General features: G+C 37.7%; 1 protein-coding gene across 6 annotated transcripts in view; it reads right to left on the bottom strand.

Moving 5' to 3' along the window:
• plecb (plectin b) overlaps nt 1-16,750 on the bottom strand; it is a 117,169-nt gene that overhangs the window by 81,496 nt on the left and 18,923 nt on the right. The gene's annotated exons all lie outside the window — the stretch shown is intronic.

Here is a 16,750-nt window from a genome sequence, read left to right as displayed (position 1 = left end):
TCAGCTCCACTAACACAGACACACAAAACATACACAGAGACATTGCCAATAAGAGAGCCCAAGTCAACACAACTAAAATCAAAGTACAAATTAAACAAATAACAAAAACAAACCAAAATGCCCACATAACAGACAGTGGTATTCCCAAAAATGCTCGACCCAGTTTCCCAGTCTAAACAGCTATTTATAGATTAATTGATGGCTACCTCGGTTCAGGTGTGCACTGCATCACCTGACCGAGGTGCCTGCTGGGAAACTGAGTCGGCCAACAAAAACTACAAAATAAAAACAGTGACCTCTAGTGGAGGACCCTTACACCATCATAAGTATTAAAGTTATAAATGATTGAGTGAGTAGGTAAGTAAGCAATAATAATAATAATAATCATAATAATAACTTATTCTCAAATCTTAATATATCTTTACAGTTAAAGTAGTTAGTTAAAGTCAAAGCAAATCCATCCATTCACCTAGGAGCCTTTGTAGTCCAACAACGTTAGCCTAATCTGCATGTTTTTGGACTGTGGGAAGAAACCGGAGTACCTGGAGGAAACCCATCAAGCACGACGAGAACATGCACACAGATCCCGAGGCAGGAATTAAACCTGGAGGTACAAGGCGATAGTGCTAACCACTATGCCACCATGCTGCCAAAGCAAATAATCCCGTCTTTGCTGAGCTACAGTTACACCAATCAGAACTTAACAGGCAGACAGTGTATCTTAAATGAAACTGAGGAAATGAGGTCTAACCTGTGTTATGGGAAATTGTGTTGGAATATTCCAAAATGCCATCAGTCGTCTGTTTATCAAGACACAGATGTGTGTGCAGGTGTACTTACATGCCTACAATGCAAAAAAGGCAAGTTCACAACCTCCTAAATCAGACCGGACAGATTTTCAATGGACTGTCCTTGACGTATACACTGTCCTAATCTCTGCAGCCAAACAGACCAAAGGGCATGGCACCAGAAGCTCTTCTGCCTCGAGAGACCAGCAAACAGGAAGATGCAGATTTTCCGAAGTCTAAAAGCAGGAAGGCTGGGGATTCCCTTTTAGTCTAGTGACGTGTTTGCCAGTCTAAGGTTGGAAAAATTTAACAAACAAGTAAAACTATGCAACAATCGTAGCTCGGCTTTACCGGAATGGGATTTTCAGCACCACGTACTGTACATGCATGTAGGTGTCATCCTGTTTTAGTGTGCCTGAAGGAAACATTAACAAAGCAGACACTTTGTATACCATGCAAAAATCGTCAGAAAATAACCTATAATAGTGAATAGGAAAGGATTAATATAGCTTTGCTATTTTTTTTTTTTACATTTACAAATGAAAAATGTAAAAAGCATGATTACATAAGTATACCATATACTTAATGACATGAAACTCCAGATACCATCAGGAGGCACATACATAAATGACTAAAGGCATGCACCAGTGCCAAAGGTGACAAAGATTTTTGACTACACTACCTATAATAGACCTATTCTGTAATGGTTCTAAAGTTGGCTAGAGAACATGCACTACATAAGCAACCATCATCATAAAAACTGAAGGTGCTGTAAAATGTTCTGTAAAAAAAAAATCCAAATATTTGAACATTTCCTGGAGCATCATTAAATCCATTATAAAAAATGACAGAATATACAGGTGGTGCACATGACATCACTTAGGGAAGACTGCTGACCCAAAGTTATACAAGCAACTAAAATTAGACTGCTGATCAGAACATCTCAGGTTTAAACCCCACCACCACCAAGTTGGAACTGCTGGATAAGGGTGTCTGCCAAATGTCATTAATGTCAATAGATAAGGTGAGGCAATCTATTGCTCAATGAATTCATGAGGTTAATATTTCCAGAAGACACAGAAGCCCTGCAGATATCATCAATGTTTGTTCACTGATTCATAGGTTAGCACTTTGCCTTATTCACCTCTATCCATTTCTCTCATCTCACTTATTTGCCAAGACATTGACAAGGCCAAATTTTTCACACTCTTGAGTAAATATGAGTCAGAGGGAAAGACCTTTACCAACTGCTGTTAGAGAAATAGGTTCAACCTAACACTGTGATGTGACTTAATGTACGAGTTCTGAGATCATCACAAAAGTGCTAACGTTCACAGCCCGGTTACTGCGACCCCCCGAAAGGTTTAAAAGTGATAAGAGTCCTGATTTTACACGATCCTAAATAAGGTGCTGGTTCACACATATGGTTAGATAAATTGTAAGTAGAATCAGTTTGCGCGTTGGCAGTGATTTACAAGGAATAATAGTGTGAATCAGGTCTTGGACATAATCAAAGGAGATAATAAATCAGGTTTTTGTATGGATATTCTTTGGAAGCTTCTATGAAATCTATTTGAAAGTTTAACTTTCTATCTTTTTTTTACTTTACAGAACTGTTATACAGTATTAAGGAAATATCAGAATCAATAATGAAAATGAGCAGAGATGTGATTAGCTACAGTAATCACTGTCACCGCCATGCTGATATTTATTGCACTCTTGCTTATGTGGTACAGTATTGCTTAATTGGAAGACTTACAATGTGTCATACTTTTGGAGTCCTGGGTTCCACTTTTACTATCACAATTATTAAACATACACAACATATTCAAATTAATAATGTATATTTCACATCAAACTATTAATTATTTTGTCTGTTCACTACCACTTAAAAGTTGGGGATCATTTTTTAACTTTATGGCTGTTTCTGATTTCAATTTATTTCTACATTGTAAAGCAATTTTTTTTTTTATATGCAAAAATTACCCTTAAACAGTTAATGTTAAGATGTGTCTGCTACTCATGATCTGTAAACCCTTCATAACGGCTTTAATCCAAGGTTTCGTTTGTTAATTTGTGCTTTTTGAGTCTGGTAACTCTGAGTGACCTTTTCCTCTGCGGCAGAGGTCAGTTTTGGTCTTTCTTTCCTGGGATGGTCTTCACGAGAGCCAGCTTCAGCATCGTGCTTGACTTGGGCTCCAAATATACGTACTTGAAAATACTGTTCTTGCAAGATCTGTTCCAGAACAGCTGACCTTCATGTCTTAAAATAATAACTGACTGTTGCTGTTACATAATTACATCATCCCATACTGTATCTGTTATTTCATAGTTTTAAAATCTCCAGTATTGTTGTAGAATGTAGAAAATATATCAAACAAAAACAAAGAAATCTGCAAGTGACCCCAAACTTTTGAGCGTAAAAAATGTAATACAGTGCCTTCTTTAAATCAGTTCTAAAGACTGGGTCATTCTAATGATTTGGACTGTAAATACATTTTTTAAAACTATTATTAATTTGGATTCATTAATGAACAGAGATCATTTTTTCACCCTTTTCGAACTCAGCTGCAGTGACTTGATAAGATTCCCCTTGCTGGTCTGTTCTCACTGAGAAGTTACAATATATTAGTCCTAAAGTAAATGAGTAATTTTCTTAGCATTACAGTGAGAGACCCAGAAAACTTTCACACAAAGAGGTAAAAACAACAACCCTCAGACCAGATATGTGGGATTTTCACACCACCGTACCAGACACGTATTTCACATACAGTGCTAAACACACATCTTAAGCATCCGTTGATCCTTTATACATTTCATCTTAAATGTTTGTTTTCTTCACCCATATTTTCCAAAGGGAAATACTGTATATTAAATGTGTACATACATGTACATGCTTTTCCTTATATTTTCCATATCACTGCTAAGAAGTCAAATAAAATGATTCCTAGCCATAGACTTACAGGCCCAATGATTACTGCATACCTACTCGGTGAAAAAGATATAGATAGACGTAAGCATTAAAAAAAGCAAATCTGCTGGATAAATCATGTAATATATACCTTTATGTTCTCAAATGTCTTTTAACTTCCATAAGCTGATAAATAACCAATATAAACATCACTGAGAGGTGGAAAATCTGCTCAGGTGTGCTCCCTGGTTTGCAAGGAAAATGTGAGGTTTGGATGCTTTGATAATTGGTCACTACACTTGATGTGGACAAGCCCCTTCATGCACATGCACAGTAGACTCATTGGGCAGTATGAGTCTAAAATGCAAGTTTCCGCTACTGCAGTAGCACAGATCTGCATTTTTTTATCAGTGGTTTGCATGAAAACTGGTCACGGAAGAATGTCTGTGTGTGTGATAAGGTTTGTCCCTGTCTGTACTGTATATATTTCTAAGAAAAGAACCAAGATCAAGGTCAAGATCTACGTGAAAAATAGTTACTAAAACTTTTTTTACACAGCTACAGACATGCACAAAAAAAAAAAAAAAAAAACTTCTGAACATCACACACCGGGGTGTCCGCTAGCCCTGCAAACAATGCCACAGCCGGACACCCTTCCCCTGTCCAACCCCGCCTTCCTGTGTCATAAAAACAAAACATTCCCCATTTCTGAACACACAATCCCACACTCTATATGAACACACACACACACTTTCATACTTAATCAATGTGGGAAATGTAACGGTATGTTCACCTGAAATCAAACTACAGTACAAGCTCAAATAAAAGAAAGTTCATTCATAAAGTGTTTGGCACAGAAGCAGAAAGAGGCAAATAGGAAGATGCACAAGTGAGAACGCTGACACACAGCAAGTGCAGCATGTGTACCTTTCAGAAAAGTGATCTCATGTTGGATGGACCTGACGTACTCCATAGCAGCAGGTAAAGTTGGATGTCTTCAGTAAGTCCCCTGCAGTCTATGTTACTTCTTTCACCTTCTCTCACCAGCTCAGTATATCTCCTTTGCTTAATTAACAGTGATCCTGTGCAGCTGCACTCCTCTCTCACACCGGCTATGTGCTCCACGCTCTACAGATCAACTGTCTACTTGCCCTCAATACTTCTTGTCCTTGCTCACAGACTCATGTCCCGAGTCTAACTTGCTCATGCTTTAATTTGTGTTATGTGCCCCTCCCTCTCCTTCATCCTCCACTTCACAGAGCCGGCATCCACATGGCGTTCACATCCTGTCTGAGCCAATCACATTCCTTACATTCATGTATTGTAATTAAATGATTGCTTACAAACTATGAAGAAATTCGCTCATTTAAACAAAGCACTGTCTACCTGAAAAAGGAAACTTAATTGCTTAATAAGGGAAAATAAAACCTTATTTCTATACATCTATAAAGAACCCAGAGAGAATGATACAGTAATTACTGTATCTACTTTATACATGCATTCACAATACTATATTAACTAAAACCTTTAACAGTTTTAGAAAATGTTTGCTCTGTAATGTGAAAGCTGAGCTTAGCCCCGCCTCCATGTATAAGACTGTTGACAGTGGCGTTGCCTGGCAACCTCACGCCCTATGTGCTGTAAAGGCTGTGCTCAAACACAAAACACTATTTTTAAGTTTCTTTGGTTAAAAGGTGGTTTAAAAAAACAGTAAGGTCTACAATCAGGTCACATCATACCCTAGAAATGTGGGGCACCCAAATTGCTGGTTACTACGTCGTAAACTCAGCAAAAAAAAACTGGAAACGCCAACAGTTAATGCGATGCTAAACGATTTGTATTTGCATGGATTTCTATTGCAGTCAGCAATCAATTATAATAATTTTAAATCATTTAAATTTTATAACAATTTCACTGTATACTCTGTATTAATTAAATCCCCTTTAAATAATATAACCTACATTTTGTCATTTCTTTATTTTCAAGATATGTTTCTAGAAAAACATCAATTACTAAATTTATAATTCCTAAATAAATTTCAGGAAAATGGTCATGAATAAATACATTGAAATACATGCAAATAATTTTTTATGTTTTTTTTAAACTTCTATGCCGAGTGCCTTTCGTGGTTCAATGCTCCCATTTTATCAGGTCTTTGGAGCTGCAGTAAGAATGGCCTGCATGCAGTGACTGGGTTTGGGTACTGGTCGGGGATCATAGCGAGCGAGAAGCCTACCACTGAGCGACCAACACCCTAAAATGCAAATATTTTGGTAATTAATTAAAATAATGCCCCTTTAAATGAGTGATATCATTGCCAGTGAAGGATTCGCAGTCGATACTCAATAACCTCATCCTGTTGTCCGGCACTAGTATAAAAGACCAAACTAGATCAGATATAAACATAATAATGTTCATCAATAAATATATGTTGATTTTATTTCATTACTTCAAAATTAAATCATCCTTAGTCCTCTTTCACAGATAAATCTTCAGAAAGAATGACTCTGCAAGACACACCATGTACCAGGATTGATTTCAGTGTAATCTGATGTACAGCTATAAGGGGGCAGAGCAACCTACTGACACACTGAGCTTCTATCTGACAGTCAGTGATACTAGTTGTGCTGATGAACAGATCATGCGCTTTTTTATTCTGTTTATGCACAACAAACACTTTCATATAAAATATCAAATGTTTTTTTTTTTTTTTTTTAGATTTTTATTGATTGAGCTATAGTCAAATCAAAACACTACCAGTAACAACATAGCAACCAGCAAACAATAATGGCTACTGCAAACCAATGAGAGGGCTAAAACTCCACCTGTACTATCCAGTGATGTAAACACTGTAAGGTAAAATTGCTTTTAGTGTGCAGGTAAGGTACAATTCAGACGCCTGGAGCGTTAATGCGAGATAGAGATGAAAATGATGTGCTGCTAAACAACACAACCAGTTAGAACCGTAGCTATATGAACAGCTGAGAAGTACAACATGCACACGGAACATAAACAGAACATTGTATGAATAAACAAGGATTTATGACTGATAAATTTAGACAGTATTTAAACAGATGAAAGTTACAAGCTGTCCAGGATCACAAACTGTAAAGGTACTAAAGTCACTAGTTTATACTGTTGTTGTTTTTTCACAAGTGAGTCCATCTGTAAGTGCTCTACCAGCTCCCATGTATGACCTTTACATGCATTTCTGTTAAGAGCTGGTGACTGCTCTCTTACACACACTGCGTTAACTCAGGTCATCTTTCTCTCTCTCTTTCCTGTCTCAACACAAACATTACTCATGTCTTAATCTAGTACTAATTCATAGATGGATGACTTTTGTTATTAGTTTTATAATAGTTAATTTCATTGAGTTTTATGACGCACTTTATAGAATCAACATAGAAACGGAGTTTAATTTATATTTGGTCTTAACATTGTGTTAAACTAACTGTAAATAAACTGGAAGTGACCATTAGTTTCCAAAACACAGTGACTGCTAGCTGCTTATTTTCTGGGGTAGCAGATGTGTGTGTGTGTGTGTGTATATATATATATATATATAAATAGATTTATACTATCATGGCATCAATTACATTTACACACACACACACACACACACACACACACACACACACACACACACACACAGGTGAGTCAAAAATTATCCACACACCTGGTATATTAAGACTTCTGTTATATTAAAACTTCTGTCTCCCTAGTCACTGCTGTGCAGTGGTGACAATGTGTTACATCAGTTCATTTGTAACTGCAGTGCGAGCAAAAATGAAGGCCTCACTTGTGTCTTTTGCGGTCTGAGGGTGTTCCTGGTGCCAAAACAATTCACCAAAAACATACACAAAAGTGCTTAAATATCCGCAAACGAAATTTGGACCAATACTCTTCAGGCGGTAAAATATTCTTCACCATCAGCTGAAAAATGTATGCACCAATATTGGAATATTATCAGAAAAAAAAGTTTACCAATCAATAGTACTCATTATAGTAAGATGACTATAGAGCTGAAGCCTAAATTCGCTATCCAAGGGCATAAACATTTTTTGATGAGGGAATACGAGAGCTTGGTGACAGATGGACAAAGTGTATTGAAAAGCAGGTAGATGTACATGTCTAAAAATTATGTATTTATCTTTCTCTAAAATTCTACAGCCAGTGTGGATAATTTTTTATTCACCTTTGAATACATCGTCTATATGTTTCCAGATTTAGATTTCCTAGAAGTCTGAAACTTGCCAGCTACATTACCATGAACCCTTTGTTTTGTTGTTTGTCATGACCCCAATGCTGATCAGGCAGGAAGGTGATATGCCTGGTGGACAACAGAAACCACACCCATGTTCTTAGACTCTGGGTGTTAGATGTCACGGCCATTGCTGTTTAATAGCTCTGTTGTGGATGTCCAGACCAGCATTCCATCAGTCTGAGCTCAATCTATCCCACAGAGTTTTAGGGATGTCATGCAAGCTTACACTAGACAACAGACCCCATGACCACCTGCTGACACTGAGAGACAATGCAGGGACGGGAAAAATAGTGGAAAGATTTGGACTTCACACACTCATAACTCTGTGTGTAAGCATTGTTTTAGATTTTGGTGGGAAGCTAATGTCCCCACAAGGACAGAAATATGTGACAGCTGGTTTAGCTGGTTCCTGTGAAGGAAAACCTCTCTTTTTAACAACTGTAGCTTTTGTTTAAAAATAAAGCAAACCATCCAAAAAACAACCTTCCAAAAGATCTAAAAAGGTTTAATTTGGTCACTGAGGTTAGGGTTAGGGATAGTCATAGCGGACTGCAAGAAAAACATTAATGTGTTCGCAGAGATATTTGCCAGGGGTTATCGCTCATTGTTCTTTAGTGTCCTCGGCCATTGTTAGTTGTTCCAAGTACAACAGCACATGACTACATGCCATCCACAAGCACAAACAGGGACTTATGCTGAATAACAGAACACAATTATGAGAGCAAAAACTCCACTAGAGCTTGGATATCATCAAGGTAGAAGGTTTACTCAGTAGGCTGGAGCCATGATCGGACGGCCTTCCAGGAGCTCCATTAATGGCCCAAACATGTGGAAATGGCATGGAGCGAGGGTTAGGACTAGGCAGTAACTCCTGTAATGTGCAAGTGGTGTACGTGAATGATCGTGTGTACAGTTCCCACCGACAGATGCATTTCATTCACAAGTTGGCACACGTTATCTGTAGTTTTTTAGGGATCAGAGGTTCTGCTTGCTGATTGTTCATGGGAATGTTCACGAGCTCTGAGCCACCTCGGCTGGCATTGTCATTCACTGATGTATGGCCTTTAAAACGTTTGCACCATTCAAATGTTCTACTGTGGCTAAGAGTCTCATTATTATATTGGGCTTGAAGTCTTCTGTATCACTCCTGAGAAACTTCCTAACAACATGCTGTTTCATGCTTGCACTAACACGGTTGAACGCCATTTTAACACTATTTGTGCTGCCTGACACCTAAACGCCACCATGCGGTAATCAGAGACATTTCTACATAACTACAGTAAAGGGATGCGCTCTGACCTCTTCTTCTTCTCATTAGCAGAAAAGTCTTCACTTGAACCCCCCTTGTTTATTCGTTTCTTTTTTAAAGTAAACTTTGTGTAATTTAATTAGGTCAATTAAGAGTTCATTTTGGAATTAGAAAATTACACATCTTAACTGATTATACACACGCGCTCCATCTTATTTATTAATATTCTTAATTGGTAAATTTTTCCTCTTTAAAAATACTTATAATAATAATAAAAATAATAATTAAAGAAAATATGTTATTTAGAATATTGCCGTATAATAATTCTCTCTAGCTTCTTATGCATGAAAGAGCAGAATGACCTTTCTGTCTATTATTAATTTAATTGGCGGGCGGGCTCATTATGTAATTATTCACAACTCTCAAATGTCATAAATCCGTATACACTCACATCCGCTTATGAACTTGACTTAGGATTGATTTCTGGAGCCACCGAGGGAGTGGGGAAAACCAAAAATAATGATTAGACCTTGCTTCTTAAAAGATTAACTTCTCTTTAGATCAAACTTCATCACAAACCCTGAGAAATATTCCAGAGTAATATCACTGTCATGCAGAGAGAAATCCACTAGGGGCTGTGCTTCCCTTGGTTATTTTATTATATTTTGCCATCATGCCAAACTTTGCCAGTGTATGACAACCAAAGAAAACAAGTCAAAACACCAGAAGCAATTATGCCACTTTAGATCCACAGATGCAAATATTCTAGATGTACATCTTGACTAATTACGCCTGCAGGCAGATCCGGAGCTTATCCTAAAAACACTGAGAAAGAGAGAGGGAGAGAGAGAGAGAGAAAGATAGAGAGAGAGAGGAAGAGAGAGAGAGAGAGAGAGGGAGAGAGAGAGAGAGAGAGGAAGAGAGGGAGAGAGGGAGAGAGAGAAAGGGAGAGAGAGAGAGAGAGAGAGAGAGAGAGAGAGAGAGAGACACTTATTTAAAGGGTTTTTAATCCAATCCATCTCAGGGTACCACTCATTTACACTAAACACTATTTAGACTTCATTCATAACAACCAGCATAACTTTACATGGTCTGAGTAAAATAGAGAACTGAAGGACACCCACAAGGACACAGGGAGAACATAAAAAAATATTCTGACAGTAACCTGAGCTCATGATCGAATCAGGACCTTGAGGTTATTGGACACAAAAACTATTTTTGATGCCTTAAGCTTGCCTTTAAACACATCATCATTGTGGTACAACATGTAATGCAACCCCTACAACTAGACAACGTCAGGAATCAACGAATAGGATATCCATGTTTTAATAATAATATTATATTTTATAATATATATATATATATATACAAAGTATAGTGCTACATTTCATTTAACAATAAGCCACAAACACAATAATGCATCAATTATTTTAAAGCATTTAGAGCATATACATCTCACAGTGTGTGAATTCATAAGGCAGCTTTATTAATGTGAATTTAATAACACAGCAGATACTCATTTCATTCAGGGTAAAAAATAAAAATAAAAAACCCAGAAAAGACACACACATATACAAGCATACATGATTAAACCTCTGTCTTCTCAGAGGACATACGCATGCAGACATGTCCACATTTCACACCAGACAGTAAAACTGTTGCTCACTGATTGTGACACTCTTGCATGATGAGTACATCTTTGTTTCACAACTGGACCACACATGAAGTTGGTGTTATCTAAAGCCCCATTCGCATAGCCAATTTCGGCACAGGAATACAAGCGCCATCGTTGTGTCGTAGAATTCCATGTGAACAGAACTGAGGTGGAATCAGGCCGTTGATGATGCATGTATAATCCAGGGACAGAGGTAGTGACGGGCGCAAGAAGAGCTCTATGTGAAAAGGGATCGAGGAACCCTCAACGCGGAACAGGGGTCTGATGTTTTGAGATGTGTGACATACAGAGCAAATCTACCCACTGCACGTAATTAGTGCTAAATCTGTAGAGCAGAAAAAACAATGAACTAAAGGTTCAGCTAAGATTGAGACTGATGAATAGTGCCAGGCTTTGATTTAATGGGTTGCATTAAAAATGAAGTGTTTTTTTTTCTGACAGCACTACTGTAGATTCATCCTAGCATAAAAATGAGTGTAAGTGAGATCCGAAAATAACTGTTGTTGCGACAAATTTTATGATTGATTACAAGTATTTAGCTCCTTCTACAATTGGTTAGGTAATCAGAGCTCTGAAATATGAGCCTTAAAGGCAGCTCAGTTAAGAACCTTGTCGGTGAGAAATGACAGTGAATTGGAAAGTGATCTCCGAGTGTTTGGTGAGTGATGTAAATCTGCATGGTTATCAAATTAGCACTCAGTTCACCCACTCTCATTGTTTTAAAAGCTATATTATGCATAGTATTTCTGACATACACGGTACACATCACACTAGACGCTGACGCTGTTAAGGTAAAAGCTACACCTACTCTCAGCCCAGAACCCACACACTTATTGAAAGTAGTTGAGGCAGCTCAGCACCGAAATTACGAGTTCAGTGTAAATCACAAAATGCAAAGAAAATTGCAACGTCGAAAATTGCGACAATTGATTATCGCCTTTATAGCACGATTTCTGCGTAAAAAGGTCTCAATTAATTGTGTACCCCCTTTTAGCAGATTAATCGTCACCACACAGCCGTACACAAACTCAGTACTCAACCTTTATCTTTGAATTCAGCAGCTACATGATGGCATTTAAAAGTGTCTACTCTGTTGATATAAATTACAAAATTGTATACTACTAATTAACTTACTCACTTTTAGTAACAGCTTAAACCTGGTCAAGGGCAAGATGTACAGTAATCCAGGCTCGATCACAGTAACACAGGAAACAAGTTGGGGAGAATGTCAATGCATTATGTGGTACCATTCACAGCCTTATTCACATCTAGGGGCAGTTTAACCAAGCCGAGCCATCTAGCTTGTTTACAAACAGTAGGAGGAAACCCCATGAACAGGAGAAGTCTCTTGTATGATACTTTTGTTCTTCTTTAGGAAATGGCTTACTTCCTCGGGATAATTATACAATGTTTGTTTACAGGATTTAGAAAATCTCAGTATGTCTGGTCTGAAGAGTAGACTCTAAGAATGAAAGAAGATTCTTTGTTTCACAAAGGAGGTGAAGAAATTCAGTCACTTCAATTGATAAAAAAAAATAATTGCAGGTTCTGTAGCATTCTATCCTCTGTTGTAGCACGATTTGTGTTAATAATTTACCTTTTTTTCTATGAAAAAAAACTGTTATGTGTACAGTAAAAACACAGAACCAGTCAAAAGTTTGCACATGCCTTTTGATTCGTTAAGTCATTTATCCTAATCTTTTTATTACTAAACAAAACGATATTAAAGACATAAAATTCATATAATAATATATGGATTTACATATGTAATTACTGTAAGTGAAAAGTAACAACAGTCTATTACTCCATAATTTTAATACATAAAGATCAGTTCATCTGGTAAATTGCAAGAACTTTGATTATACAATATCTTTAAGTGCAGGTGCCAGAATTATCAAATGCTATTATGAAACTTGCACAAGACATAAACTGAGAAGTGTTCCAGGAAAAAAAGACTAAGACATACCACTGCTAGAGAGAAAAGGTTCATTAGAGTTACTGTACCAGCCTCAGAAATCACCAGTTAAGAGCACCTCAGATTAGAGCTTCTATGAAAGCTCCACAGAGCACGTCAACATTTACTGTTTGGAGCATATAATTTCACATTTTGGTTGCATTTAATATTGAAAAACTAAATATAACCATTGCATGTTCAGCAATTTACAGCAAATACTCACTTATGGTTAAGAAGAATTATTGCTCAATAATACTTTTGAAAACTACTGTTCCCACAACTCACGATAAGTTCCAAGTCTAAGTGCAATATCTTATCAGTACATTTGTGCAATATTATTTTCTATTCACTTATACTACATTTCAAGTGCAATATCAGTATACAGATTCATTTTTATTTCTTGTATTTTTACATGTCTCAAGTTTTAATTAATCAATGCAACTGTATGACCAAGACAAAGCAATTTCTCTGGGATTAATAAAGTTCTTTAAATCTTGAAACGAAAGGTAACTGTTGCCACCAGTCAGTCATAGTAGTTGCTTATCAGGTCCTTTGTCAGCCATACCCATCTTTTAAGGTTTTCCATGAGAGACAAACTAACAGAACACTGAAAGGTTCTAGACTATAATGTTTCTTAAGCGTATGCGTAGGACAAAACATAACCTAAAAGACAAGGTACAAACAAGGGAACGGTACTTGGAAACAGGATTCCATAAACTTTGGAATTTAAGAGAAAAAAAAACATATAACCATATAAAATGCCTTAAAACCAAATGTGTATTTTAATGCAAATGTAATCAACCTTGCAGGCATTCTTATTCCTTATTCGTGTGCAGCAGCCACAGGATGCATCATTCAGCACACAAAGCCCTTTTAATTTTAGGCAAGTGCATTGGATGAATACATGCTTATTGTTGTAGAATAAAAATAACAGGATACTAATCAGTTTTTACTAAGAGTTATTAAACAGTTCAGACCAGAATGATGACAACTCTTTCTCTGATAACTTCCTCATTCAAGCTTTTTCATATGAACTTCAGCCCAGATAGAGGTTAAACTATGGCTACTACTGGAAGTGCCAAATTAGCAGATCCTGTAGAACCAAGCAGAAAATATAAACATATGTGATTGCAGAGCAGTAATTTGAGGAGGACACAACCTCAACCAAGAGCAGGGACAATACCTTGGTAGCCAGTCAGCAGTTTTTACAAGCCTATTATACAGTCCAACTCACGGTCAATCAGACTGTGTCCTTATCTCACAAATGTATAAGCAGCAACAATTCGGATCTTGTGTTTATGCTACGTTGTTTTGCAATCGACTGGCAAAAAGCCCTGATAACCTCAGAAGCATGAACACAAGTCATTTCAATAATCTGAGCCAGGGAGATAAGTAATCACATTCATCAGATTTAAATATGAACAATTCTCCTTATACACAGAATATATTAACGCCCTGGTACAATTAAATAAAAAGAAACAGCTTGACTTAGGTCACTGCAAATCAGGTCATTCTGTCTGATGACCTTTATTCTACTAAAACATCTATACACAAGGCACAATTAAGTGAATATTATTAAAATAAAAAATATATTTTTATAATTAAAAATAAAACATGACCATCACATCAACCAGATCTGCACCCACGTGAACATCAAAAGAGAATTTCCGAGCAAAGTTGCACCCTCTGCCACCGCCATCCAATCACCAACTGAGGGGCGCATGGAGTTCATCCATCCAGTCATGTCCAAGAGATTTAGACACTTAAGACACTTTTGTTTTAGGTTTACCCTTTTATTGGTTTAGTACATAGCTCCAAATAAGAAAGCAGTCTATACCCAATTCTCTTTTCCACTGATGATCCAATCTGTATATAGAGGACTTAAAGCAGCAAATAAAGCAACCAATCAAAAGTAATAACCGAATGACCATGTACTGTATAAGTGCCCAAACTCCAAGTTCTTGAAGCAGAAGCTGAGCAGTATAACTTGTCAATCAGGTTGCTGATGTCATAACACTGCAAGCGAACTCTGACCTCATTCTACCAGCTCGAGTGAAAAAGTCAGAGCTCAGAGCTGTTAACAGAGCAGAATGTAACAACAGGCAAGTGAAAGTCTTCAGACTGGACTTCTGGGAATAGACTTTGTGCGTGTGTCTGCAGGCTTGTGTGATGTGAAATGTGCTTATTACCAGGAGAACTGTGTGCGTGCGCTGAACAACAGCTGTGGCAGATGACCTGCTGGGACATTCTGGGACGTACGACTCAGTCACACCAGCTCGAATTGTGTGACGTGCCACTCTGCTGCAGTAAGCAACTCTTCCCTGCTTTATCTCCATGTCCTATGCCTCTTTTTACATTTTGATGAATCACCCATCTGATCCAAATAGGGCAAATTACAGAATCAGGGCAAGAGTAAATAGCCCTCTGACACAGTTGAATATTATAACAGGAACCTCAACAGTGTGAGTCCTGAACTAATAAAAGCTAGGGCTGGGACTTTCTAGACAGTTCATATTGTAATTCCAATTCAGGATGTTACAATGCGGTTATTATAAAATAATCCTCAGAAAGCTTTCACATAGACACCATGTGAATGGAAACTCGCTTACCCTTGTGAGTTTTACACCATGGCCTGTCGAGTTTGACTCTGAATGAACTCAACTTATAAGAAGTGAAACAAAAATGTTGTGCGTTATGGGAGGTGTGTCAGATTTTTTTTTTTTGTAAATGCTCGTCACTAAACTGACCTAGAGAATGCAAACTGACATGATTACAAGGAGCGATAGAACTGCATAAAAGCTTAGTGCCTTAAGACCAATAAGCTCTCTCACTCATTCCCTATACCGCATTTTCTGTACAGGGTCACAGGAGGTCTGGATCCTAACGTACAGTATGCCAGGGGACTCGAGCACATCCCAGTCCAGGGCAGGGCACAAGCATACACACCCTCACACACTTTGAGCAATTTGGAAATGTCAATTAACCTAATCTTTAGATGTGGGAGGAAACCAGAGTACCCAGAGAAAACCCAGCAAGCATGGGGAGAACGCACACAGAAGTCTACGCACACATGGCCAAGGCAGAAATCAAACCATCAACCATGGAGCTGCGAGACCACAGTGCAACCCACGACGTCACCGTGCTGCTGAACAATGACCTGTCCTACACTCAATGTTTTAAATTTGTTATTTATATATTTATGCAATCATTTACTTAGAAATGCTTCTGCAGCTTCTGTTGGCGCTGTGGTAAAGTGCTCGCTCTATCATCCGGAGCTTGCTAGTTCAAGTCTCGGGATGTTACAGCCATCTGTAAAATGGAGCGCAGATTGGCCGTGCTCTCTCAGGGGGAGGGATGGCATACTCACACTTTCACGTCAATCAAAGCAACAGTAGCCAATCATAAGCTTCTGAAAGCTGGCGCAAGCAGAAGGGGTCAGATAGCACCGTCCTCTGAGTGTGTTACGCTGCTCCCTAATGGTGCGTGAGCCACAGTTCGAAAGGATGCGGTTGGCAGCTTAGAGGGATCACATGTTAGCATATGTCCTCCCTAGTTGGCAGCTAAAGCTGATGTGGGAGTGGACTAACATGACAAGTTGGAGCGGATTAGGGAGAAAAAAGGACTCTGCATTCTTTATGATCAGATGCATTTTTCTTTTGTTAATTGATTAATTGCAATTGGCCATTAATGGACTTAGCTAAATACTAACTATAAACTAAAAACGTAATAGTTACTTTTACATTGAATGTTTTAATTCTCACATTTTGTGATGTTTTTTAATTAAATTGTTTAAAAACTAAATGCAAGTATAATGCATCTAAGTATCATTATCTGTAAAACATCCTCTCTCTTTCCACAGGAATTTCCTGAAAAACAGCTCAATTATTTTGAGATGAATAAAATTAA

This window comes from Clarias gariepinus, chromosome 4, assembly GCF_024256425.1.
Source record: "Clarias gariepinus isolate MV-2021 ecotype Netherlands chromosome 4, CGAR_prim_01v2, whole genome shotgun sequence".
Lineage (NCBI taxonomy): Eukaryota > Metazoa > Chordata > Actinopteri > Siluriformes > Clariidae > Clarias > Clarias gariepinus.
This window is presented reverse-complemented; position numbering and strand designations above follow the sequence as displayed.